General features: G+C 57.3%; 1 long non-coding RNA gene across 1 annotated transcript; it reads right to left on the bottom strand.

The window, feature by feature from the left end:
• Window positions 1-8839: 8839 nt before the first annotated feature.
• LOC125755696 (uncharacterized) lies at window positions 8840-14335 on the bottom strand. Its single transcript, XR_007412782.1, has 2 exons — window positions 14264-14335; window positions 8840-9678 (listed from the first exon to the last, which is right to left on the bottom strand). It is a non-coding gene; the product is annotated as an uncharacterized LOC125755696 (long non-coding RNA).
• Between the last annotated feature and the right edge of the window lie 11965 nt (window positions 14336-26300).

Raw genomic sequence — 26300 nt, 5'->3', positions numbered from 1 at the left:
TTCCCCCCCCCCCATTTTATTTTGAATTTTCATTATGAAAATAGTTTTGGGGGCATCCGGGTGGCTCAGTTGGTAAAGCGTCTGCCTTCAGCTCAGGTCATGATCGCAGGGTCCTGAGATCAAGCCCGCATTGGGCTCCTGCTCAGCAGGGAGTCTGCTTCTCCCTCTCCCTCTGCCTGCCACTCCCCAGCTTGTGATCTCTGTCTCTTTCTGCCAAATAAATAAATAAAATATATGTTTTAAAACAAAGGAGTTTTGGAAAACCCAGAAAACTAAAGTAGGTGGATGGACCACATTTTGTTTATCCCGTCACCTGTGGTTGAACAGTTGGGTTGTTTCTACCTTTTGGTTGCTGTGAATAAGGCTGCTGTGAACATGGGTGTGCAAATATCTATTTGAGACTCTGCTTTCAATTCTTTTAGGTGCATCCCCAGGAGCGGGATTGCTGGGTCATATGGTGAGCCTTGAGGAACTTCCAAAAGACTGTCTGCAGTGGGATCCCTGGGTGGTGCAGCGGTTTGGCGCCTGCCTTTGGCCCAGGGCGCGATCCTGGAGACCCAGGATCGAATCCCACATCGGGTTCCCGGTGCATGGAGCCTGCTTCTCCCTCTGCCTGTATTCTGCCTCTCTCTCTCTCTCTCTGTGACTATCATGAATAAATAAAAATTAAAAAAAAAAAAAAAAAGACCGTCTGCAGTGACGGCACAAGCTGCCATTCCCGCCCACCGCGCATGGCATTCTGATTTCTTCACATCCTCACGGATACCTGTTATTTTTAGGGATTTTTTTTTTATTTAATTTTTTAAAGAATAGCCATCATGATGAGTGTGACTGGCATCTCACAGCAGTTTGATTTGCATTTCTTTTTTTTTTTAAGATTTTATTTACTCACGAGATACACAGAGAGGGACAGAGACACAGGCAGAGGGAGAAGCAGGCTCCCCGCGGGGACCCCGATGTGGAACTCAATCCCAGGACCCCGGGATCACGCCCTGAGCCGAAGGCCCACGCTCAACCGCTGAGCCCCCCAGGCATCTCTTGATCTGCATTTCCATCTCCTTTTGCTTAAGCTGGTTCGAGATGGGTTTCTGGTTCTTGTAACTAGAACTAGTTAGGGGGTGGGGGGGTTAGTGGCTGTAACAAGGGATCCAGCCACAGTGTTGTGGCTTGTGAAGAAGTTCACTTCTCTTTCACCCAGGTGGGGTCCTGGGAGGGATCTTGACAAATGGCTGCTCCATCAGCTCAAGGAGGTGCTCCTCAGGTGGCTCTGGTTGCAGTGGCTCTGGTTGCAGCCGCTCTGCCCTCTGGGAGGAGGAAGGAGCCCGGCTCAGGTGGCATTTCATCCCAGAGCCACACCTGCTGTAGGACGGGCTGGGAGCGCCCCTGGGCGCAGAGGAGAGCATGGACTGTGGAATCGTTTCATTCCGACTGCTGAGCACACAGAGCCCCCCCCATATCCTGCTGTACCCCTGGAGCCCAGGCTGAGCCCAGGGGTGCTGGGAGGACCTACGGGCACACCTGCCAGTGTGCAGGGGGTGCAGCCGCTGGGTGTAAGGAGCCTGCAGGCACATGCCTGGAGGGAAGCCCTGAAGAGGCCACCATGGGACTCTCAAGTGGCCACATCTTAGACCCCAGAACTTGTGAAGGAGGCCTCCTTTGGAAACAGGGTCTTTGCAGGTGTGATTTTTCTTTAAAGATTTTATTTATTTATTTATTTATTTATTTATTTATTTATTTATTTATTTATGAGAGAGAGAGCATGAGCAGGGGACGGGGCAGAGACAGAGGGAGAAGCAGGCTCCCCGCTGAGTGGGGACCCCAATGAGATGCGGGGCTTGATCCCCGGACCCCAGGATCATGATCTGAGCCCAAGGCAGATGTTTCACCGACTGAGCCACCAGGTGCCCCTTGGCAGGTGCGATTAAGTTAAGAATGTCACATGAGACACCTGGATTATCTGGTGGTGTCTTCTTAAGACAAAGGGGAGTGAAAACAACAACAGCAACAACAACAACAAAGGGGAGTGAGATCTGAGGCACAGACCCAGAGGGGACCACGTGAGGACAGAGACTGCAGGGACACAGCGACCCACCAAGGGACGTCTGGTGCGCCAGAAGCTGGAAGGGGCACGGAAGGGCCTTCCGAGAGGGAGCTTTTCCCATCCCTGGGCTCCAGAACCCTGAAAGCACAACACAAACTTTGGTGGGCCCAAAGGCACACGGCTTCGGGTCAAGGGCAGGTCTACACCTGAACCGTGACGACGATAGCCCAGAGCCTGACTGCTGGCCCCTGGGTCCCTGCTGGGGTAGGGTGACCTGCTGGGTCACCGCCAGGGCAGGCCTGCCCTCTCCCTCAGCCCAAGACTTGCAGAGCCCGTGTTGGTGGAGGGGAGGGAGCTCCGAGATGCAGGGGAGGCTGGGGGAGGAGAGGTGTGGAGACCCACTTCTCGTCCCAGGATGAGCTGCTGTGGCATCTAAAATACGGGCTTCCTTCCTTCTGGGAAGGAGGGCTGAGAAGGAAGCCTCCCTGCCCCTGCCCTCTGCTAAGCTGATTTCTGTTTAAACTTTGCTTCTCAGCCTGACCCAGAAGGCCTTGGGCACAGTATGGAACCTTTCTCCAGCCTGCCCGAGGGGCCAGGTGCTCAGAGGCTTCAGATGTGTGTTCAGAGAAGGCAGGCCAGGCAGGATCCCCAGCCTGCTCAGGCCTCAGGCCCTCCCCCTTCAACAGGGGTCTTTGTTTCTTCCCCTGTCACCCTTAGGACCCCGGGGGAGAGGCCCTTAGAAGGAGGGCACTAGAAGGAGGGCAGAGCCAGTGGGGCACAGATGCTCACCTGCACCCACCCCCAGGGCCTCGGTACCACAGGAGGCCACCTGCGTCGGGAGCACAGGGCGTGGGGCTGGGGCCCGCGGGCAGGCACAGCTGGGGCTGTGGGGGGTGGAGGGGCCGCTGGGGAAGGGACTTACCAGCAGGCAGCTCTGCTGAGACCCCAGGAGGCCCGCCTCCATTCCGGGAATGACAGAGTGGGTGCCAGCTTCTGCCTCCAGGGCCCAGCCCCTCCCTCGGCTGTCTCCCACCTGCTCCCCTGTCGCTCTCCTCCCGCCCCTTCCCTCCCCTCCCTGGAAGGTGCAGAGCCAGGGGCTGACACACCCAGAGGTACACCCAGACAGGGCCACTCAGAGTGGTGACAGGGACGAGGAGCAGGGGCCTGTGGGGGCTCACCCAGCGGGGGTGGGGGGGGATGAGGTGGGGAACAAAGGCAGAAGAGAAAAATTAAATTTCCTCACAACGTACAGCCCATGGACAAGTCCTTGAGCCCAGCAGAGTGACCTTCGTCCAAGAACGCAACTGCCTCAATGTTGGTACTTTGCTAAGAGCAAAAGGCAACCTTAACAGTAACCCAAACTCCAGGATCTTGTAAGTCTTCCTTAACATAGAAAAATGCAAAAAAAAAAAAAAAAAAAAAAAACATAGAAAAATGCCTTTGGGGACGCCCGGGTGGCTCAGTGGTTGAGCGTCTGCCTTCAGCCCAGGTCATGACCCCGGGGTCCTGGGATCGAGTCCCGCATTGGGCTCCCCGCATAGAGCCTGCTTCTCCCTCTGCCTGTGTCTCTGCCTCTCTCTGTGTCTCTCATGAATAAATAAATAAAATCTTTTTTAAAAATTGCCTTTGGAAACTTTATCTCTAAACCCCCAAGATACGTGTTGATCATCCTGCAAGCACATGACCCACCGAGGAGCACCTGAAGGGTCTCACGGCTCAGGTGTTATTAATGACCTTTCCGAACAACAGCAGCTCGTCCCCTCAGGGCCCTGGGAACCTTGTTTCCAAAATCCCTTAGACACTGCTCTCCCCAAGCCCCTCCCAACTTGAAAGCATATAATCTCCACCCCTCATGACCCCCAAGCAGCCCTTCCTGCCTACTGTTCGGGTCCTGTCCCCATGCTTTAATAAAACCACCCTTTTGAACTGCAGATATCTCAGAGTTCTTTCTCTTTCTTTCTTTCTCTCTCTCTCTCTCTCTCTCTCTCCCTCTCTTTCTCTCTTTCTCTTTCTTTCTTTCTTTCTTTCTTTCTTTCTTTCTTTCTTTCTTTCTTTCTTTCTTTCTTTCTTTCTTTCTTTCTTTCTTTCTTTCTTTCTTTCTTTCTTTCTTTCTTTCTCTTTCTTAAGAAAGCCTATATATTGGGATCCCTGGGTGGCGCAGCGGTTTAGCGCCTGCCTTTGGCCCAGGGCGTGATCCTGGAGACCCGGGATCGAATCCCACGTCGGGCTCCCGGTGCATGGAGCCTGCTTCTCCCTGCCTGTGTCTCTGCCTCTCTCTCTCTCTCTCTCTCTCTCTCTCTCTCTGTGACTATCATAAATAATTAAAAAAAATAAAGCCTATATATTTTAAGATTTTATTTATTTATTCGAGAAACAGAGAGAGGCAGAGACACAGGCAGAGGGAGAAACAGGCTCCATGCCAGAAGCCCGACGTGGGACTGGATCCCGGGTCTCCAGGATCACGCCCTGGGCTGAAGGCGGCGCTAAACCGCTGAGCCACCCGGGCTGCCCTAAAAAGTTCTTTCTTGACCATTGGCTCCAAACGCCAACATTTTCTTTCTTTTATTTTTTATAAGATTTATTTATTTGAGAGAGAGCCAGGAACGCTCGCGTGTGCGGCGGAGGAGAGGGACAGAGTGAGAGGGAGAGAGAAACTTTAGCAGACCTCACACTCAGCACGGAGCCTGACACAGACTTGCATGTCATGACCCTGAGGTCATGACCTGAGCCGAAATCAAGAGTCGGTCGCTTAAGAGACCGCACCACCCAGGAGCCCCCAAACCCCACATGGGACACCCAGCTCCCTACTTCTCCAACCTGGCCCCCAACCCAGACAGCTTCCCAGCAAGGCCCGGGGTGAACACCTGCCTGCCTACAGCCCCACAAGGCCTGGTGACCCATGGCACCTGCTGGGTGGTGCTGGGGAAAGCCGTTCCTCACTTGCCTTGGGGTGGACAGGGGGCTCCCCAGGGAGGCCTCCCTCCAAGGACTGCCAGGTGGACAGGGTTCTTCCTCAGAGCTCCCTGTGAGCCTGCTCACCTCCACTCTGCAGCTGGCAGAGGGGGACAAGCCTGAGTTTGCCCCCTGAACTGGCACTTCCTCCCCTGCTCAACGGCTCAGGTGCAGGATCCAGGCGTGGAGGCCTTTGGGCAAGCTCCCAGGGCCTATGGGGCGGCTCCCCCTTTTCCCAGAAAGAGGAAGGAAGGCCCAGCATCTGGGGAGCCAGGCCTCCATCCCCACCCTCTCTGTGACCAGAAGCTCCACCCTGTGACCTGGCCTCCCGGATACTGGCCATCTGGGGGGTGGAGATGGTCCCCAAGGAGAACACCTCCCCCACCACCACCACCACTGCCGCCCGGGGCAGGAGGACATCTGCCCTCTGAACCCACTCTCCCCAGCCCCTTGTGGCCAAGGAAGGGGCCAGGTTCTCCCACTTCTCTAGAGGCCCCATCGTGGCCCTTTGCCCTCTGGCGGACACTGCAAGCCTTGGCCGGCCCAGAAGCAGGCTGCTCTGAGGACCCTCATCTTGGCCCCAGACAGACCCCGCCCTTGCCTGGGCTGCAGAAAAGGCCTTCTCTGATTCCTGAGGCACCTGAGGGCTGGGCTGCAAGCTGCTACCCCTCAAGTCCCAAGGGGGAAGGCAGTTATGCAGAGCATGATGCAAACGCATGGATATGAGCCCCCCTTCCCACAGCCAGTCACCCCACCCCCCCACCCCTGTCCAGATGAGAAGCCTGCTGTGTGCAGAGGTGCCCAATGCATGCAGAGTCTCCCACCGACAGGGTATGGGGTGGGCAGGTTGGGGGTGACGGTGGCTTTCAGAGGATTTGATCGTGATAGGAAGACAGGGAACAGGCAAGGGGGCCAACCGGCCAACGATGGTGGTCCCCCACTCCGGAGTAAAGGGTGACGTCGGGCGCCAGGTCCATACGTCACCGTGGTAAAGCACACTGGTTCCTTTCTTCCTTCATTTTTTCGACAACCATTTGCTTGGTGCCTGTGGTGAGCGGCTGCCCTTCTGGGGGCTCGAGGTCCCGCAGGGAGACACACTCACGACGGGGAAGTAAGGTCAACGGTGTGTTCGAAGGAATAAGGACAGCCAGGTGAGGGGCACCTGGGTAGTTGAGTCGGTTAAGCAGCCCCCTTGGGCTCGGGTCATGGTCCTAGGATCCTGGATCAAGCCCCATCTTGGGCTCCCTGCTCAGCGGGGAGTCCGCTTCTCCCTCTCCCTCTGCCCCTGCCCCTGGCTTGTACTCTCGCTCTCTCTCAAATAAATAAATAAAATGTTAAAAAAAAAAAAAAAAAAAAAAAAGGACAGCCAGGTGAGGGAGATGAAATGAGGGGCAGGTGGGTTCCAGAATTCAAAAGATGGTCAGGGCAGGCTTTCCTTGTGGAGCTGATTGGCCCAGGCATGAGGGGTGAGCCACGGAAAAATATGGGGGGACAGCTGGAGCGACAGGCCCGGGCGACTCTCTAGGAGTGTGCCCTGGGCATTGCGAAGGCATCGAGACCCTGGGCAGCAAGGTGGGCGGTGGGGGGGTGACCTGGTGGCTGCCTTGGCAGGAGCCGTGGGAGGGGACCCCATTAGGTGGAGCTGACCTGGGAAGGGTACCCTGGAGGTGCTGGGAAGTGGTTGCTTTGGAGAGTGTTTTGAAAATACTATTATATTTTCACCTTATTTGCATTAAGCAAAAACAAAAAGCAGAAACAAAGCCCTGTGTGTCCTGTGCCGGTAGAAGCACAGGGGCGCTGCGGGCACACCTGAAACGGGAAGTGGGAAGGGTAGGAGGTCCCAGGGGACACAGGCGCCACCGCGGTGCCCCTAGACCTCGGTGGTCTCCCTCCCTGCGACCCTCCTGGGCTACTGCTGCCCACCCATGGGTGCCACCCAAAGCAGCCAGGGGCAGTCCCCGGGAGGAGGGCTATTTATATAAACTGTTGGGGAGGAGCCCCCTGGGGTGAAGCCTATTCCAGGGGTCCTTGGGCGTGGCCTCCTAACTTCCCCCTGGGGCAACGGAAAGGTGCAAAACAGCCCGCCTCTGGAGGCGGAGTTTTTGCAGCAGCCAAAAAGTCCTCGGCTACTAGGCTCTCCGCAAGTGAGCCCGTTCCAAACTGAATTGGGGCAACTTCTGTTTTTGTTTTTGTTTTTGTTTTTTTTAGATTTTATTTTTAAGTAATCTCTACACCCAACATGGGCTTGGATTTATAACCCTGAGATCAAGAGTTGCATGCTCCACTGCCCCAGCCAGCCAGGCGCCCCTGGATGGTGCAACTCTTGATCCAAAGCAAGCCTTTGCTCTAAGTTCTGACGCTGAGTTTCCCAGGGAGCGGAGGGGGGGGGTGCGGGTGGAGGGGGAGCTCAGAGGCCCAGCTCTAAGCCAGGCCTCTGCAAAGCCTTTAAGGACTAGAGGTGTAGCCTCCTGAGTTAACCTGCGCTGCGGAGCTAAGAGAAGCACAAGCACCCACTGCAAACTCTGCGAGCTCGCCCTGCAGAGGAGGGGGAAGGACCCCGCTTTGCCCAGCACGCGGAACCCCGTTTAGCTTTGTGACTGGGCATCAGCTGCTTAAGCTCCCCTTTCATAAAACAGCAATTGGCATACCCCTCATAGCCTCTGCAGTCCTGAGGCTTCACAGAAATGTGCATGTAAATGCCTATCACCCCCAAACCGAAAAAAAAACCAAAACAAGACAGTCAGACCTACTCTCTTACCCTTTACCTTTGTACCTAAACAGTCAACGCCGAGGTGATGTTAACACTCTCCGAGCACCCCTGACGGCCCTCACTCCAAGCCTGGGACCTGGTTGAAACTTCTGAGACCAAGGATGCTCCGTTTGGCCAACTTTAAGCAGCTGCACCTGCGAATGTCCCCCCCACCGAGTCCCGGCAGTTCATTCGGGGAGTCACTTATCGGGCAGCGGGGAGGGTGTCCAGCCTTGCTCTTCAGTGTCTGGTGAGGTCGCCAAATTGAGTAAAATAGCCAAAAGACAAGGTACCTAGTTAAAGTCCAGTTTCCGACAAATAGTAAGCGTCATTTTAGTTTAAGTATATCCAAGCCACAAGTGGGATATACTTATCCTACAAGTTATTCCTTATGGATTTTTTTATTTTTTAAGATTTTATTTTATTCACAAGAGACACAGAGAGGCAGAGACATAGGCAGACGGAGGATAAACAGGCTCCATGCAGGGAGACCGATGTGGGACTCGATCCCGGGTCTCCAGGATCACACCCTGGGCTGAAGGCAGGCGCTAAACCGCTGAGCCACCCGGGTGTCCCAAGTTATTCCTTATGGATCGGAAACTCGCCTTTAACCGAGCACCTTGTATTGCACCTGACAACTCTGGTCCCATCTGCCCCCAGAGACTTCTTGCAGTCCAAGCTGTGTTTTTATCATTCGGTCTTTCCCGGAGCTGAAATGGCTTCTTTTTTGCATTTTATTGCTTCACAAGTTGCAGCAGTAGAAAGGTCCTGTCAGCGGGGTGATTGAAAATGTAACTACAAAGGGAATCATCTGTTTTCTGTGTGTGCCATCAGAGGGGTAGGACGGGGTCCCAGTAACACCACCGCAGCTTGCGGGCGTTACCGGAGGGCCGCGCTCAGAGCTGCCCGGCTGACATCCTACCCCCGCCAGCTTGACACCCCTTTGCAACCAGAGCGGAACCGTTGTCTGTGTCCCAGGCCCCAGCGGTGACATTTATTCCCAAAAATCTTGTCGCAGTGGGTTCTTGGTATTTTACAGTTATGATTGCAGTAAAAGTTACAGTCTACGGAATTATAACAATATTCAGCAACTAATGGGCTTATTACTTCTTGTTTATTTGTGTTTTAAAGCCGTGGAAATAAAATTTACTCCCAACAATACAGCTACAAGTTTATGTCCCTCAAACTGACCGTAAATAATAAACATAATAACGGAATGCCTGTAAAACACATAAAACAGCCTTCTCGGAAAAAGTGGGCTCTCTGTGTCCCCACTGCTGGGGACCCCGCGGGGTGAGGAGCCCAGCCCAGCAGTCAAGGTCCCTGGGCAGACTTCAAACGGACCCTGCCGGCCGGGAGCAAGCTGGTCCACAGGCAGAGCCTCCTGGCTGGGGACATGGGAACAGAGGGTTGTGGCCTCCCTCCGGATGGTCCCTGTCGCGGTTTCCGGGGGCCGCGAGGACAAGCCACCACAAACTGGAGGGGCGGTGGGGGCGGGGAGGGCCTTGGAACAACAGCAGTCGATTGTCTCACGGTTCAGGAGGCCAGAAATCTGAAATCATGGTGTGGGCAGGGCTGCGCTCCCTCGAAGGCTCTCGTGGAGGCTCCTTGCTGCCCCTTCCAGCGTCTGGTGGTCCGTCCATTACTTGGCTGGCTCGGGGCTTCGTGGCTGCTCCAAACCCCCTGCCTCTGTGGTCTCGGATCTCTCTTTGTGTCTCTGTGGCTGTCATTTCCTCTGTCCCTTATAAGGACACCCGTCATTGGATTTAGGGCCCCATCCTAATCCAGGATCATCTCATTCAAGATCCTTAATTTAGGCAGGCGCCTGGGTGGCTCAGTCCGCTAAGCATCTGCCTTTGGCTCAATTCAGGAGCCTGCTTCTGCTTCTCCCTCTCCCTCTGCCGCTCCCCCTGCTTGTGCTCTCTTCTCTCTCTCTCTGTCAAATAAATAAATAAAATCTCTTAAAAAATTGTTTAAAAAAAAAAAAAAAAGGATCCTTAACCTAATTGCATCCCCGAAGACACTTTTTCTCAAACAAGGTCACGTTCTTAGGGTCTGGGTGGACATATCCTGGGGAGGATCAATTGCACCCACGATATTATTACCTGTATTATGGGAGGTACGATGGATAAGTTGAGAGAGCCAGTCCAGAGGATGACATCAAGTAGGAGGTGACCCCGGGGGACCATGTGGTCCGTCCCCACAAGGGAATATCACTCAGCCTTAAAGAGAGTGGGACTCCTGGCACCTGCTACAGTGCGGAGGACCCTGGAGGACGAGGTGCTCAGTAAAGGAAGGATGTGGCTGTAGGATGCCACTGATGGGAGGTGCCTGGAGCTCAAGTTCAGGGAGACTTAAAAATGGTTCAAATGAAAAAAAAAAAAAATGGTTCAAATGGCAAATTTTAGGTTATGTGAATTTTACTGCAATGTTTAAAAAAGAGAAGAAGAAGAGAAAACACGAAGAACCCATGCACTTTTCTGATCCCCTCTGTCTGAGCAAAAACCTGGTCTCAGAGAGGCGGAGGGGTGCATACGGGACACGTGGCAGGTTCCCAACCCCGACGCCTTCAAGCAGGCAGGGACAGGCTGCCTCCTCCCCCCGGGGTGGGTGCAGGAGCTCAGACTCCAGCATGGGATTCTCAGGATTCTCGGAGGTCACCAGAGCCTGGAAGGGGCCCTCCTAACACCACTAGCCTCGGGGCACACACACACCCCCAGTCCCTCATCCTATAGTCTGCTGCTGTGTCTCAGAGCACGCCAGCACCTTCTGCCCCGGGGTCTGGGGCACTGTTGCATGGGCAGCTGCCGGGGCTCACCCCTCATCCCCCCAGCTCAGAATCTCAGGCCTGGGACCTGCCGGGGCAATTAGATGATGCCACAGGGAGCCCAGGAAGCCTCCAGACTTCATCCCGGACTGCTTGCTAACACCTGGGGTCTCTGGTTTCTTTACTGTGGAATCCAGATCTGCAGGCTGGGGAGAGGTGCCTGGGAATCTCTGGTCAAGGAGCACCACAGCCCCTCTGGTGCAAAGCCATCGTTCAGCCAAGCCCGACGGCCCACGGTCCCAACAGCGCACGCAGCGCCCCGCTTCCAGGCCTTGCCCATGCTTTCCTCCTCCTGGGCGCCTTTCTTCTCTCTTTCTGCCTGGACGTCGCTGGCTGTGGGACCCCTTCCTCGCCGTGCTCACCCCTCCGTCTGCTAGCTCTGGGAGTGGTCTGCGCCCTGGGGTGGCACTCGGCCCCTGACTTGGCTTGTTCTACTCGCACCGTCCCCCACAGGCTGGGTCCCCCTCAGGGGTCCCAGACCTTGTCATTCATTCTGCTCTGAGTTTCAAGGCTCTGGCTTGGGCTGCTGTTGGCGACAGCCCGGGTCTTGGCTGCTCAGGTGAGTGACTGAACAGAAGGCAGGTGTCCAGGCCTGGCCGGGAGCCGGCTGGGAGCTGGGGTCCCTTTAGGATTCTGCTGTAGCGAGGTCCCCCGGCTTCCTGCTGAGTTACAGGTCAGGCTCTTATTTACTCCAAAGATCAATGAAGTGATCCGAGGGGCACCTGCACCCCGACGTTCATAGCCGCAGTGTCCACGATGTCCAAACTACGGAGGGAACCCAGACGTCCATCGACAGATGGATGGATAAAGGAGGTGTGGTGTGTATATATGCACAATGGAATATTCCTCGGCCCTCAGAAAGTGAAATCTTGCCATTTGCAATGACGTGGGTGGAACTAGAGGGTATTATGCTAAGTGAAACACGTCAGTCAGAGAAAGACAACTATCATGATCGCACCCATTCGTGGAACTTAAGAAACAAAACAGAGGATCATAGGGAAGAGGGGGAAAAATAAAACAAGACCAAATCAGAGAGGGAGATGAACCTTGAGAGACTCTTTTTTTTTTTTTTTTTTTGAGACTCTTAACCATAGGAGACAAACAGGTCGCTGGGTGTGGGGGTGGGGTGGGGGGGACGGGGTAACTGGGTGATGGGCGTTAAGGCGGCCACAGGATGTGATGAGCCCTGGGTGTTGTATGCAACCGATAAATCACTGACCTCTACCTCTGAAACTAATAATATATTATATGTTAATTAATTGAATTTAAATTTTAAAAAAAGACAATGCTATTTAAAAAAGAACGAAAGAAAGAAAGAAAAAGAACATCAGACCCTGGCAGCAGGCACTGTTTCCGGGGCCGCTAGAGGGAGACCTTCGCAGCCCGAGCCCGCCTCCCGCTGGGCCAATGCCTGGGGCACAGCCGCTGCACAACCTCAGCAGAGTCAGCGCGTGTGCGTGTGCGTGTGCGTGTGCACGCGTGTGACCGGGGCCAGGGGGGCGGTGGGCAACGGAGCCCTGCGCGCACTGCCTAGTGGCCTGGCTCCCTGCAGGAGGAGGTCTGCCCGCTGGATGGGGGGCAAGGCTGCGAAGTGGGGGTGCGGCGGGGGGGGGGGAGGGTGGGTGGTGGGGGCCCCGGGAGGGAGGCCGCAGCCGGAACCCTGGTGGCATTGTGGGAGGACACATATTGCGCCCAGTGCTGTTCTCAGCATTCTGTGTATTATGAGAAATAATCCCATAGAGGGTGAAGTCTATTAGCACAATATCCATGGAGTGAAGAGACCGAAGCCCAGAACTTTCTGTGAGGCCAGAGATGGGATGTGAACCCCTGGGGTGGTGAGCTAGGATTTGGGCCCCACAGCACGAGGGAGGGGAGCCACCTCAGGGCCCAGCCAGGGAGACCCCAGATGGCCCTTGGGGGTCCTGTGTGCCTGGCTTTCGGATTCCAGCTCTGCTGCGTGCCAGCCAGTGTCTAAGGGCAAAACCCTGCACTTCTCTGAGCCTCACGTCCTCTTCTGTAAACTGGGACTAATGACACCCTCTCATGGAGTTAGAGGTTAAACTGAGACACAGGATGCAAAGGGGGGCAGACTCCAGGGCTCTTGCTAGAACCCTCGGCATGTGGCCACAGGGCCTTTGTATGTACCGTGTGCGTACCTAATGTGCCCCTTATAAGGCTCTTGCTCCCTCACCACGGACTTTTCTTTGCTTCCTCCCTCCGCCGCAAGGCTGGCTCAGAGTGGACGAGCCAGAGAGGCACCCCACACTCATAAGGCTTCTGCGCTGGGCTTAAGGCTCTGCTGTCATCATTTGAAAATTCCCCTCTTACTTTTTGAAGCAGGTCGGCTCTCCTCGTCCTTTGCTCCGTCCCTGCATCTATCCCCATCTACCCCGGATCGCTCAGAGGGCCCCTGAGGACTCCCTGCACCTGCAGTCCCCTCGTAGGCGGGATCTCCGCGGCCCACCTGTCGGAGCCTCGGCCCTGGCTTCACACCGTCTGGGGAGAGAAATCCTCAGGCTTCGGAGTGAAGCCTCTGTCCCCGCCCCGTCCGCTCACCCACCCTCGCACCCGCACCCCAGAGCACCCACGGGGTCTGCGCCTCGGGCAGCCTGGCCGGGTGTTCAGCTCGCTCCCCTTCCCGGGCGCCGGGGGAGCTGCCCTCTGGCCGCCCGCAGGGTGAACGGCCGCTGGGGCAGCGCGTTCCGGGAACAGGTGGCGCCCTGGGCGCGGGGAAGCCAGAGCTGCAGCCTCCGGAGGCCGCTCCAGGGGCCGCCCTGGGCCCCGGGACTCCCCAGGCGCCGGGAGGCTCTCGGGGCTCGGACCCCCAGGGGTGCCCCGGGTCGCCGGGCTGGAGGGACGGGGTCTTTCCCACCTGGTCCCTACCAAACCTGGTCTGCCTGTGACCCTCACACTGGCTCCCCCTCTCTGTCTGCTGCATTTCTCAGGTGGACGCAGAGAAATGTGAGGACTGTTCTCGTCCCTCCCTCCTCTGTTCCCCCCTTCCTCCCTCCTCCTCCCTCCCTCCCCTCCTCCCTTCATCACTCTCCCCATCCTTCTCCCTCCCTCCTCCCTTCTTCCTTCCCTTCTTCCTCCCTTCATCCCTCTCCCCCTCCCTTCTACCCTTCTCCCTCCCTTCCTTCCTCCTCCCTCCCTTCCTTCCTACTTACCTACCTTCCTTCTTTTTTCTCTTTCTTTCATTTATTCCTCAGTAATCAGTGACCAAACACCTGTGATGTGGACACACCGTACCGCTGGGCATGTCCTATAATCACAGAGCATTAGGGCTCTCCTGGTTCACCCCTCAGCACGGACACCTGCTGTTTCCCTCCACACCATCCACTTTCCCTTCTGACCCAGCTCCAGCTACAGGGCCCGCCTGGATCCCTGGATCGTGACCCCGCTGGTCACAGTAATTCAGGACACAAATCGCAGCTCAGGCCCCGATGCAAATCCTGTGCTACTGCTGTCACTGGAAGGAGACTCCTTCCCTTCCTGTTGGATTTGGACCCAGAGACACACGGCCTGGGACTCCCCAGGGTATCTTGCAGCCCCGGAGAGCCTGTGGAGGATGGAGCCGGTCCCCAGGAGCGGGGGCGCCTCTCCGGGCTGCTCCTATGGCGGGCTGAGACTCTGGAACCCTGAGCTCATCAGTGCTCCTGGGTGTTTGAGCTCAGTTGAGCTCAGTTCTGTTTACCTGTGGATCCGAAGCACCTCGGGCTGCTGACGGTTCTCCGTGGCCCTGACAAGAGTGCTCCGCCCTGGGGCCCCCTACTGGGTGAGGCAGTCCACTTGATTTCTGGAACATTCTTCCTCAGGAGAGTGCTGACGTCAACCCCACATCTGCCATTTAACTTTTCTGAACTTCCTGCCATTGGTCTTGGGCCGCTTGCTCCCAAGCCCGGCATGAGCCAAGTCCTGACCTTGCGACCCTCTGCTGTCCCCACCCAGGGACACCAATTCAGAGCCCCCTTTGCTGGGGCCACCCCCTTTTTGCATCTCCCCTGAACCGCTCTTCCAGAGGGTCTTCAAACCCCTGCAAGCTTGTCCTGCTTGAGCCTAACCCAGCCCTCGGGGCCATCTCGTGGGGACAGGACAAACACAGGTGACAATGCTGCAGGGAGGGCATCCCCCGGGGATGGAGGCCTTCCGGGGCCCGTGAGTGACCAGCAGTGGTAGTCCAGGGGGCAGGCAGGGGCATGGGGTGCAAAAAGGGGGCAGAGTCCCCCGGAAGGCTGGGAGAGGAGCCATCTGAAGGGAGAGTGGGTGAGCCTCTGTCATTCGCTGTTGGGACACAGCTGACAATGTGAGACACTGGGCCCTCTGAGGCGCCAAGGCCCCCTGGGGCACGTAGACTCCAGGTTGCGAAATGTGTGCTCATCTAGGCTGCGGGCCTTGGCCCTGCTGACGCGCCACATGGTAGACCACAGGAAGGGGGCCACTCGCTACATGGAGAGAATATCCCAGAAATAAGGCCACTTGTGGGTCCTGGCCAGGCGCCCAGGCCGACGCCGCCAACACAGCCAACACATAATCTTAGGTGTTAGCTGTCCTGGAGGGTGACACTCACCCCGGGCTTGCAAGAAACCCAAGGAAGCCCTGCAGCGTGGACGCGGCCCGGACGCTGTGCTTTGCGAGCGTTGACCAAGAGCGCACTGCGTCTTGCATCAGCCTTTGCTGTTATGGAGCTTGAAACGGAGAGAGAGCCCCGGTGAAGGGGAGAAACATGCATATCGGCCTCTGCCCTGGGTCCTGGCACGGAGCTCCCCAAACCCTTGCAATTTCCTAAGCGATAAGAGCACAGGAGCATCTTTTGTTTTAGTATTCGGTCTTTGACCTCGGGCTCCTGACTCTGGTGCTAAACCCCTTGGAATTTCCTGGGTGATAGGAGTGTCGATTGTCCTAAGGAGGTGACTCTGGCTGGGCTCCAGGATGGGGACCGGCCACTGGAATGATCTAGCTGTGGTAGGGGCTCGGAGTCCTCAGCCCCAGCCCCCAGCGCCCCCCGGGGGAGGAGAGGGGCTGGACATGGATTAATGATCCATCGGGCCTGCGTGAGGAAGCCTCCGTAAGATCCCAAGTCTGGGGTTTGGAGAGCTTCTGGGTGGGTGAGCACGTCCTCATGCCAGGAGGGTGCAGTGCCCCAACTCCGCTGCTCTTGTGCTCGGGACCCTCCCAGACCTCACCCTATGAATCCCCTCACCTGGCTGCTCATCTGTATCCTTTGCCATATCCTTTATTATATAATAAACTGGTAAACCTAAGCCTAAACCTGTTTCCCTGGGTTCTGTGAGCTGCTCTAGCAAATGCTCAAATCCAAGGAGGAGGCATGATGGGAACCTCTGATTTGTGGCCAAGTCAGACAGAAGCGGGGGGTGGGGGGTTACCTGGGGACGCCCTACTTGCATTGGAAGTGCAGGGTGGCCTCGTGGGGCTGAGGCCTGGATCTGGGGGGTCTGTCTCCAGGTAGATGGTGTCAGACCTGAGTTAAAGTGTGGGGCACCCAGCTGGTGTCACTGAGGATTGCTCAGTGTTGGGAGGAAGCCCTGGGAGTGTGGCTGCGCCTGTGGGGAGGGGTGAGCAGCGGTGCCAGAGGGCGCCGAGGGACCCCCATGAGAGGAGGACACAGATGGGACCACAGCTGGGGCGGTGGCCTTTTGCCCCCGTGAACTGAGGGCGTGCCGAGGGGGGTGTCGGGATGGGAGATGGCCTGGCATGTCCGCAATGGGAAGTGGGGGAGAGGGGACCCATGCAGGGAGGGCTGCGGAGGGGCCTGTGGTGCTCCTTGCCCAGCCCTGGTCCATCTCAGGGGGAGATGGATTTAGGTTTTGTTTCCATGCTGCCAAAGAAGGGTGCAGGGAGGTGTGAGGGGAGCAGAAAGGTGGCTGCTGATGTGAAGTCACCACCAGGGAGTGAGCTGACCCAGGAAGGGAGCAGGATTTGGGGGGACTGTGACGGGGGAGAGTGTCACTCTATGGATCCCCAGATCTACAGCCAGCTTGAGCTGCTCTGGTGCAGGGGCGCAGGAGAGGAGCCGGCTCTATCCGGAGAAGCAGCTCCCCTGGGTCGAGCAGGGGGCGCCCTGTGCACCCCCCTCCACCTTGCTGTGGCTGATGGGACTGGTGGATCAGACTGCCTCTGGTTATCTGTCCAGGAGTGGGAGCCAAAGGCCATCCGTGGAGTCACCCCCACATCTCTTCACAAGAGCAGAGCATCCTGGGGCTGGGCGGCTGGTCACCTTGGGGCCAGCAGCAGCCACCTGCTGGTCAGAAGCATCCTGCCACGCCCAGGCCGCAGCTCCCAGAGACCAGAGGTCCATGGCCTGGCTGTTCGAGGCTCCCACTGCCCTCCCTTGCTCCCAGGAGCGGGGCCTCTTCCAGGTACCGCCTGCCTCGAGCAAGCGTCCGTGGGGCTCCTGGGGCACCCCGGCCAGTCCCTGTCCCCTCGTGGCATGCGGTGACAAAACAGCCCCAAGACAGTGGTCGGTGCTCCCTCACTGGCCATGTGCTCACATCTGAGCTCGCGGGCCCCCAATTTCCGTTTTGGACGTGTTCCAGGCTGACATACGCCTGCTTGGCTATGGACAGTGACAGTTCTAGAATTTCTATCAAGTTTCTACACAGTGACCTAGGCAGCACCCGGGGTGGGGGTGTGGGGGCTGGGACCTGTCTTTGACCTGCTTACCTGACAAATGCACTGGGTTACTTGGATGGAATATTCTTGGGGAGGCCTGGTGGTCATTCGGGAGCCGTGCTGAGGTCCCCTGAGCCCGAGCCATCCCTAGGCAAGCTACGGAGAGCAGGAAGCCCATTGCAATGCAAAGATTCGACAAAGGACCCCGATCCAGAAGATATACGGGACCCTCAAACACTGGTGGGGCAAACACAGGGTGTAAAAGGAAGATGGACCAAACACCTGAGGGTTCCCAAAGTAAATGCTCAGCGTGATACCACTGTCTACCCACCGCCGAATGGCTCAAATGCAAGGGGCAGCAGAGCCCTGGCGTGGGAAGCTCCGGAGCGCCCAGGGGCGCAGGGGGGTGGGGTGCAGCCACTCTGTCCCTGCTTCGGAGCATGTGCTGGAGCTGAACGTACCCCTAACCCGTGACCCGGCGATGCCACGGAAGGTCCTTGGCTGCTCATCAAAAGACATGTGCTAGGGGACACCCGGGGGGCTCAGCGGTTGAGCCTCTGCTTTCGTCTCAGGGCGTGCGTGACCCTGGGTCTTGGGATCGAGTCCCGCATCGGGCTCCCCACAGGGCGCCTGCTTCTCCCTCTGCCTGTGTCTCTGCCTCTCTGGGTCTCTCATGAATAAATAAATTTTTAAAAAGAGATGTTCTAGAACGTTTGTTACCAACACTGTCCTAAAGCCCCAAAGAGGAAGTGGCCCACTGGCCATCAGGACAAAGGCTCAGTCCGCGTGGGCCCAGCCGCCCACTGCCCCGCCAGCCGGGGGGCTCTCAGCCAGCATCGAGTGGAAGAAGCCAGGCAGAAGAGAGTTCACGCTGTGCGATTTCCTTCTTATAAAAAGTGCAAAAACAGGAAAAACGGGGACCGTGTTAGAAGTCAAGGGCATGGTTATTAATAACTTTGGAGGAGTTGCTTGAGGACGCATGGAGGCTGGAAATGTTCTGTGTCCTGACCTGGACCCAGCGACATGCCCAGGGTTTCTGCATTTTTCTGTCTGTATATCTCAATTTAAAGGATTTTTTTTGAAAAAAGATTTATTTATTGGAACGCCTGGGTGGCTCAGGGGTCGAGAGTCTACCATGGGCTTAGGGCGTGATCACAGGTCCCAGGATCGAGTCCCATGTCGGGCTCCCTGCGAGGAGCCTGCTTCTCCCTCTGCCTGTGTCTGCCCCTCTCTGTGTGTCTCTAATCAATCAATCAATAAAATCTTAAAAAAGAAGATTATTTATTTGAGTGAGATAGAGATAGAGAGAGAGCATGAGCAAGCAGGGGAGGGGCGGAGGGAGAAAGAGAGAATCCCAAGCCGGCTTCCCACTGAGCCTGAGTCTGATGGGGGCCTTGATCAGCACCCCGAGATTATGACTGGAGCCAAAACCAAGAGTTGGGCCCTTAAGCAAATGAGCCACCCGGGTGCCCTTCAATTTAGAAGGTTTTTTTAGGGGACGCCTGGGTGGCTCAGCAGTGGAGCGTCTGCCGTTGGCCCAGGTCATGATCCTGGGGTCCTGGGATCGAGTTTTGCGTTGGGGTCCCCTCGGAGAACCTGCTTCTCCCTCTGCCTCTGTCTCTGCCTCTCTCTGTGTCTTTCATGAATAAATAAATAAAATATATATTTTTTAAATTTATTTATGATAGTCACAGAGAGAAAGAGAGAGAGAGGCAGAGACACAGGCAGAGGGAGAAGCAGGCTCCATGCACCGGGAGCCTGACGTGGGATTCGATCCCGGGTCTCCAGGATCGCGCCCTGGGCCAAAGGCAGGCGCTAAACCGCTGCGCCACCCAGGGATCCCTAAATAAATAAAATCTTAAAAAATAAATAAATAAAAGATTTTTTAGAAAACCCCATAACCAGCCAGGCCGACGCCCAGATCTGGTCACACCCTTGTGCCCTCCTCCCATACCCTTCCCAGTTCAGCAACTGGCACCCAAGGCCGCCAGTTACCCGGCCCCAAGCCGAGCCTCTGCCCTTCCCTCTGCTCCCCTTGCACCCCACGATCAGTCCAGCAGCAAAGCCGGCTCTGCCCTCGGAGCAGATCCAGAAGCCAGCCCCTCCTCACCCCTCTGCCTCTCCCCTACAGGACCAAGACCTTCCACCAGTTGCTCCTTTCCCCCGCTCCCCGGGGTCCTGGCCCAATGGCAGCAGGAGGGGGCTTCCTGAAACACAAACCTGACCATGTGCTCAGCTAGGCTGCTGTGACAGGGCTCCAGCCTCTGCAGGTCCCCGGGGGGGCAGGGGTGGGGGTGGGGGATGGGACTAACCCAAGCTCCTCCCAGGCGCCTCCCCAGGCTCCCTAGCGATTGGGCCTCTGCCCCCTTCCCACTCCCCTACCTGGGCTCTAGCCTCACTGGCCTCCTGGGCACACCCTCAGCTCAGGACCCCCCCATTCCTTCTGCTAGCATCCTCCTCCTCTTCCAGGCACCCCCCTCCACCTCGCTCCTGGCCCCACTTCCTACCATCCAGGCCTCCCTGAAGCCTCAGACTCTCAGCTCTAAGCCAGAGAAATCCTGTGCTTTCCTGTGCCCTTGCTTTGCCTGGGGACGCCAGGGGATGAATAGTGATAGGTCTAAACAAGTCATACCGACCCCCTACTCTTTGCCAGTGATTCGTCTAGGGTGACCATGCAACCCTAGGCTTCCCGTGACTAGGGAAGGTCTCTCAGGGCTTCTGAGAGGTTCAAAGAGAAATCTGTTTTGCTTGCACCCCATTTCCTCTTGCTCAGTGCCCTGTCCTGTGAGGCTGTAATGCTTGGAGCCGCAGCAGCTCTTTTTGTGCCCATGAGGACACCATCTCCAATACTAGGGTGACCGCAAGTCTGGATTTGATTTCCCATGATGCAGGCCTTTCAGCACTAACATTGGAAAAGCTCTGGGCGACAGGACAATTAGTAACCCCAAATCGGTGGCACGGAAGGACAGAGAGAACTTGAGCTCTTGCTGATATCCTTGAGCTGCCAACTGGCTCTGGAACCCCAAACCTCCGGGTTTCTTGACAAACAGCAAATATCTTTATGGTTTAAGTCTCTGTTGTGTTACTTGCAGCCCAAATCCCAGGCCTGAGAAGCTCACACCTCCCATCCTTTCCCACCTCTCGCTTCTGTGCCGCCCCAAGCACGGTGCCCCCTGACCCCGGGGCCCCTGTGTCTGCTACTGACCCTGCACACAACCCATCAGGCTGCCTCCCCTAATGCCTCCTTTGCCAGGATAGGAAGGTTTCCTGAGCTTTTCCTCAACCAGCTGCAAGGTGCTCACCTCTGCACACCGGGCCCTTCCTTTATTCCTTCTTTCTGACGTTTCTCGCGCTCTGGCTAACTGGGCGCTCCCTGTGTCTCTTCTTGCCTGCCCACTCCACCCTCCCCCCCCACCCAAACTGCGAGCCCCCCGGGGGGACAGACAGCAGGCTTCCCTGGCCTACCCCATCCCAGTCTTGGTTTTACAGTCCGTGCTGAGTGTCTTCTTGGCCAGGAAATGAGGTCAGGCCCGACCTGATTGCTTTCATTCCTGGGTCAGGGGCTCACCGCGCCCTCACCCAGTTCCTGAGGCCCCAGGGCCACCCTGCAGCTTGAGATCCAGTTGGTCCTCTCCGGCCCTGTTGCTGACTCAGCTCCTTATCACCTGTCCTGCCCCCCCCCCCCCCGGCCCTCTTCCAGGGCGAGGCCCCACAGGTGGGTGCTCCCCCTCCAAGGACACGAGCCCTTTCTCTGGCTGCGGTCAGCAACGCCGCTGCCTTCAGTTCTCCGGGCTCCAGCTTTCTCAGAGCCACGCACCTACTTTGGCCATCCCTGCACCCAGGAGGGCATGCGATTAAGGAGTCCCCACCCAGGTCGTTTCATGATTCACACTGTGGCACCAGGGAGACACTCTAGCATGTCAGGAACGGCCTCAGGTCTTGTCCTGCCCCATTTGCAAGTCGCTCTGGTCCACTATGCCCCTTCCATCTGCCCCCCGGAGCTCGGTCTCCTCCTCTGGCCAGGGATGCGTCTTGACACTACTTCAGGTCCTTTAATTCAGTGGGGGTGGGGTGTATTTGGCCAACACCCCCATGCAAGCAGGACTCAGGAGGGGGCCAAGGAGGGCTGTGTGGGCACTTCTATCTGCAAGCGGGGTGCAGGGGTCCTAACCCCGAATGGCCACGTAAGCCCTTCTGCAGCGGCTGCTCCTCTCCTAGGGAATTGGTGCTAGAGGGGGAGGTGGCCTGGCTTGGAGGCGATGCTGCTGGGCCACGGTGGGACTGGAGCCAGTGGGCTTCCAGGAAGGGAAGCTAAAGATACCCCCTTCCCGGCACGGCTGGAACCCTGAGAGGACAGGGATCCAGTTCCAGTCCTGTTGTCGCCGGGGGCAAGGGGTGGTGACCAGGAGGGCCGTGCAGCAGCTGTGCTGGGCCGGGTGCTGCCGGGGGCTGGGGCCCGGGCCCGGGCATCTATTGGCTGAGTGTCTGAGCCGGTGGGCGAGGTCAGGGCAGGGCCAGCGTGTTACTGGAAGCCCAGTGGCTCTGTCTGTCTCTCTGCCAAGCTGCCCACTGCATTCTTTGGCCTCCTATTTCCAGGCAAGCTCTGCAGAGGTCCCAGCCCCGGCCCGCCTTGAGCCTGGGTGCTGTCGTGCCCAGGTTTTGGGTCACATGAGCCGCTGTCTGGAGCAGCAGCTGAGATGGGCAGCAGGGGGTGGGGTGGGCAGGACGCTCTGAAGGTAGCCGCGCTCCTCGGGAGCAAGGGTCACCTTTCCTCATGCAGCTCTGGGAGCTCAGGCGACCTGGGTGCAGGGACCCGTGTGTGCATGTGGGTGCGTGTGTGCGTGTGTGTGTGCGTGTGTGCGTGTGCGCTGCTGCATCAGACCAGGGGTCACAGGCCTGAGTTTGCCCGAGTATTCCAGGATATGTAGGCGAGTATGGAGCACTCACTGCGCACTGTCCTCCCAGAGGTCAGCCCACATGTTGGATTTGGGATCTGCAACCACTGGGTGCAGGGAGTGACCTGGTAACAGGAATTAGGGATAAGGCGCCTGACCGGGCATTGGCGAGGACACACAGGTGGGACCCTGCGGGCAGTGAACTCGGAGGAGTGGCAGCAGCGGCCCTTCCTGGGCTTTGCAGGGGACTCCTTGGCTTTTTCTCACTCTGCACCTCCTCCCTATCTGCCCCTCCCGAATCTTCTCGTGGGGCACGGTCTACCGGGTTCCCCTGACCCAGAGGGGATCTTGTTCTTCCCGTCCAGAATTCCAGGTCCACGATCTTTCTTGCCCGCTTGAATCTGGCCTCAGCATTCCCACCGGACCCTCCCCTTGAAGCACGAGGGCCTTTCCTGGGACCCAGGGCCCAGGGCATCGGGCACAGGAGATCCGAGGGCCCAGCCGGCTTTAGGGGCACCTGCCACCCATCTCCTCCCATCATGGGGCCTCCCCCCCGCAGCCAGGTTGGGCTGGCCCCAAGGGAGACAGGGCAGTATGGTTCCAGGAAGCCCGCTCAGCCAGGGACGTGAGCCGAACTCACTCTCCAGATCAATGGGGGGAAGGCTGGCAGCCAGCAAGCTGGCCAGCGGCGTCAGCCTCGGGGTCTCAGGTGGCTCGGAGCAGTGTTTCCAGCCCTCTCGTGGGCTCAGCCCCCCAGCCCTGCACCCCCTGTCAGGCACTAACTTCCCCAGGGGTCCCTCCTTCCCTCTTCCCTCCCTGGCTCCCCACGCAAAGCAGGGAGGGAGGCCCTGGCTGCAGGAGCCTTGATCGGACCCCTTGAGGCATCAGGGAGGCTTCTTCCCTGGTTCCTTCCCCACTTGCCACTGAGCCTGTTTCTTTACATGGATAATGTGGGTGGACAGCACCCCATGTGAAGGTCATTCAAGATTTCAGCGGGGGAACACTGCACAGGGCCTGGCAGGCAGCAGCACCCAGTACCTATTAACCCCATCTCGCCCTCCTCCAGGCCCCCAATCTCTAAACTGAGGGAGCAGGTAAGCTTCACCTGCACTGAGACAGAAGCTGAGAGAGGGGAGCAATCAGCTGGGGCCCCGCAGCAAGGACAAGTGGCCCAGATGGGGTATCCCTCCTTCCCCTGCGCTTTTCTGCAGGGCTGAGGATCCCCTGGTGTCCAGCACCCAATTTGGGACAGCAAGACTGGGACCCGTGGGTTTTTCTCCCAACTCATCCCCTAAGCCACAGGAGGAGGGAGCTGAAGAGGGAGCTGGGGGTAGCCTCACACCTGAGAGCCTTGGGGTACGCTCAGAGAATTCCCTAGCTTTACAAGCATCCCACTCTTCCTTCCATGACCCTCTCCAAGCCCCCACTGGCCTCGTTCCCACTGCCACCCTTGTATGGTGACCTGTCTCCAAGAGGGCCCCGTGAACCTGTCTCCCGGTGTTCAGCCCCTCCCACCCTGACCCAAGCTGATCTGTGTGGCTTCTTCCATCTTGGTCCTTGGGTCCACTTGCTCTGGGGGAAGCCAGTCCCTGATCCCACGAGGACCCTCGAGCTACCCCATGGAGAGGCTCATGGGAAGAAGAACAGAGGCCTCCAGCCAACAGTTGTGAATGGGCCACCCCGGAAGTGGGTCCTCCAGCCCCAACGAGCCTTCAGATGATTGCAGCCCCAGGAGAGACCTCAGGCCAAAACGCCCAGCTGAACCATTCCCAAATTCCTGCCCCGCAGACACTGTGAACAATGCTGAGTGATGGTTGCTTTGAACCAAGTTAGAGGTGAGAAGTAACCAGCGGGCCCTGGGAAATGGTTCCTCAACTCAGTGAGGAGTCCTGGCCTCTTGCTCCTTCTGCTGCTTCTTCTCTCTGACACCCCAGACCTCAGCAAGACGCTGAGCTTCTTTTCTATGCTGTGTAACAAATTATCACACATTCAGTGGCTTAAACAACTCATATATCCAACATCGGGCGGTGGCATCAGGTCAGAGGTCAGGGGTTGCTCAGCTGGGTCCTCTGCTCAAGATCTCGCAGGGTTGCCAGCAACGTGGTGACTAGGCCAGGTCCTCACCTTAAGCCGCCGCCGAGAAAGATCTACTTCCAGGTTCTTTCCAGTTATTGACAGAACTCAGCTCCTTGCAGCTGTGTGACAGAGGGTCTGGGGGTCCTGCTGGCCGGAGGCCAGAGGCCACAGTTCCTGACCCCCTGAGCTTCCTCAACATGGCTGGTCCCTTCATCAAGCCAGTGGGGGACGGTCTCGGTCCAGTCTGCTAAGAGGGAGTCCTGTCTGTAACCGTGGAGGGACATCCCATCCCCTTTGCCACGTTCTGTTCGTTAGACCCCAGTTCCAGCCTCTGCCCAGACCCACAAAGAGGGAATTGTCAAGGGTGTGACACACTGCAGTCGCCTTAGGATGTGTCCACAGAGGCTGATGGGCGTTTCCTGCCAGGGCCTTGCTGGCTCTGCAGACGGAGGGGGTCTCTCCCCCACCCCCACCCCTACTCCTTAGCCCCCACCCCCGACATGGGTGCTCTGATAGTCTAGCTAAGGCTGTTTCCTAGGGTGTTTTCCTGGTGAGAAGGAGCAGTCTCCTTCGACTCCGGCCTATTCTGTGATTGACAGGACTCTGACCCAACTGCTTAGCGTGTATCTAATTAGGTCCTTCGGTTCTTTCTCTTTCTTTCTTTCTTTTTTTAAGATTTTATTTATTTATTCATGAGAGACCCAGAGAGAGGCAGAGACACAGGCAGAGGGAGAAGCAGACTCCCTGCGGGGAGCCCGATGAGGGACTGGATCCCAGGACCCCGGGATCACGCCCTGAGCCAAAGGCAGATGCTCAACTGCTGAGCCACCCAGGTTCCCCATGTTTTTTGTTTTTGTTTTGTTTTTTTTTTTTTAAAGATTTGGTCCTTCGGTTCTCTATCTTACTTAGCGTCACGGCGAGCCCGCGAGCCGGTGCACGAATGGCCAGTGTGCTCGCGAGCACTGGGCAAAGCCAGCGAGCTGGCCGAGCCTTTGGAAGGGGCCGAGTCGCACGATGAGAACACAGGAGAAGAGGCCACGGGCACAGCTGGATCCAGATTCACGCGGGCGCCTGGGCACCGGCCCCCTCGGCCTCCCGGGCCGCCGGCAGGCTCTCCCTAGTGGCGGCAGAAAGTGGCTGCAGCGGCTCCGGGTCGCCGCCGCCTGCCCGGGGCCTTGTCCCCGCCGCACCCTGTCCTGATTGGCGCGTCCTGGGTCGTGCCCCGCCTCCAGGGCCCTGGGGGACCCGAGTCCCATCAGTGAGCCACGGAGACCAGGAACGACCCAGGAACGGAAGCCTGGCGCGCTTACCGCCGGCAGGGAAGGGGTGCTGGCAGGCGAGGCAGGGGGGGCCAGTGTGGGGGCAGACAGGCCTGGTTCTGAGGCCCTGCCAGCAGGCTCCAGGGTCGTGCTCAGTCCTGGGCCCTCCTGTGCCACCCCCAGGACAGGGAGCAGGGGTGAGATCCCAGGTGGGGCTGGGACGCTGTGGGGTGGGGTGGGGTGGGGTGGGGAGTCCCAGGTATCCTTCCCCGCAGCCGGGAGGGGACTGCCACCTGCCACAGGGAAGGAGGCGCTACCAGGGCACAGAGCCTTTGCAGAGAAGTGGGACATTGGGTGGAAGGATTGCTCTGTCTCTGTGGACACCTTACGGATGCGAGCCAATGTGGCTTTGTCACCATTTTTCCACGAGCACAGGTTACCACTTTGGGTGCATCTTGGGTGTGTTCGGTGCTTTAATCTCGAAGCAGCGCCAGGAGGAAAGGGAATCCCACCATCCCCTCCAACAGGGTGAAGGCTGAGGCTCTGAGGGTTCCAATGGGCTGCGCTCAGTCCCACAGGCCCTGATCCATCCATGCTGCCTGACTCCCTCCTACGAGAGACCGAGGCCCAGGGAGGGGTCACACACACTGTCCTGGGCACCCCTGGACCCCTCTCAGCTCACCTTTGTTTGGCATTGTGTTTTTGAATAGATAATAGTCATGGGTTTTATTTATTTATTTATTTTTAAAGATTTTATTTATTTATTCATGAGAGACAGAGAGAGAGGCAGAGACATAGTAAGAAGGAAAAACAAGCTCTCTGGTCTTTCTTCTTATAAGGGCCCTAAAAACAATAATGTGCCTTTTCTTAT

Source organism: Canis lupus, chromosome 9 (genome assembly GCF_003254725.2).
Source record: "Canis lupus dingo isolate Sandy chromosome 9, ASM325472v2, whole genome shotgun sequence".
Taxonomy (NCBI): domain Eukaryota; kingdom Metazoa; phylum Chordata; class Mammalia; order Carnivora; family Canidae; genus Canis; species Canis lupus.
This window is presented reverse-complemented; position numbering and strand designations above follow the sequence as displayed.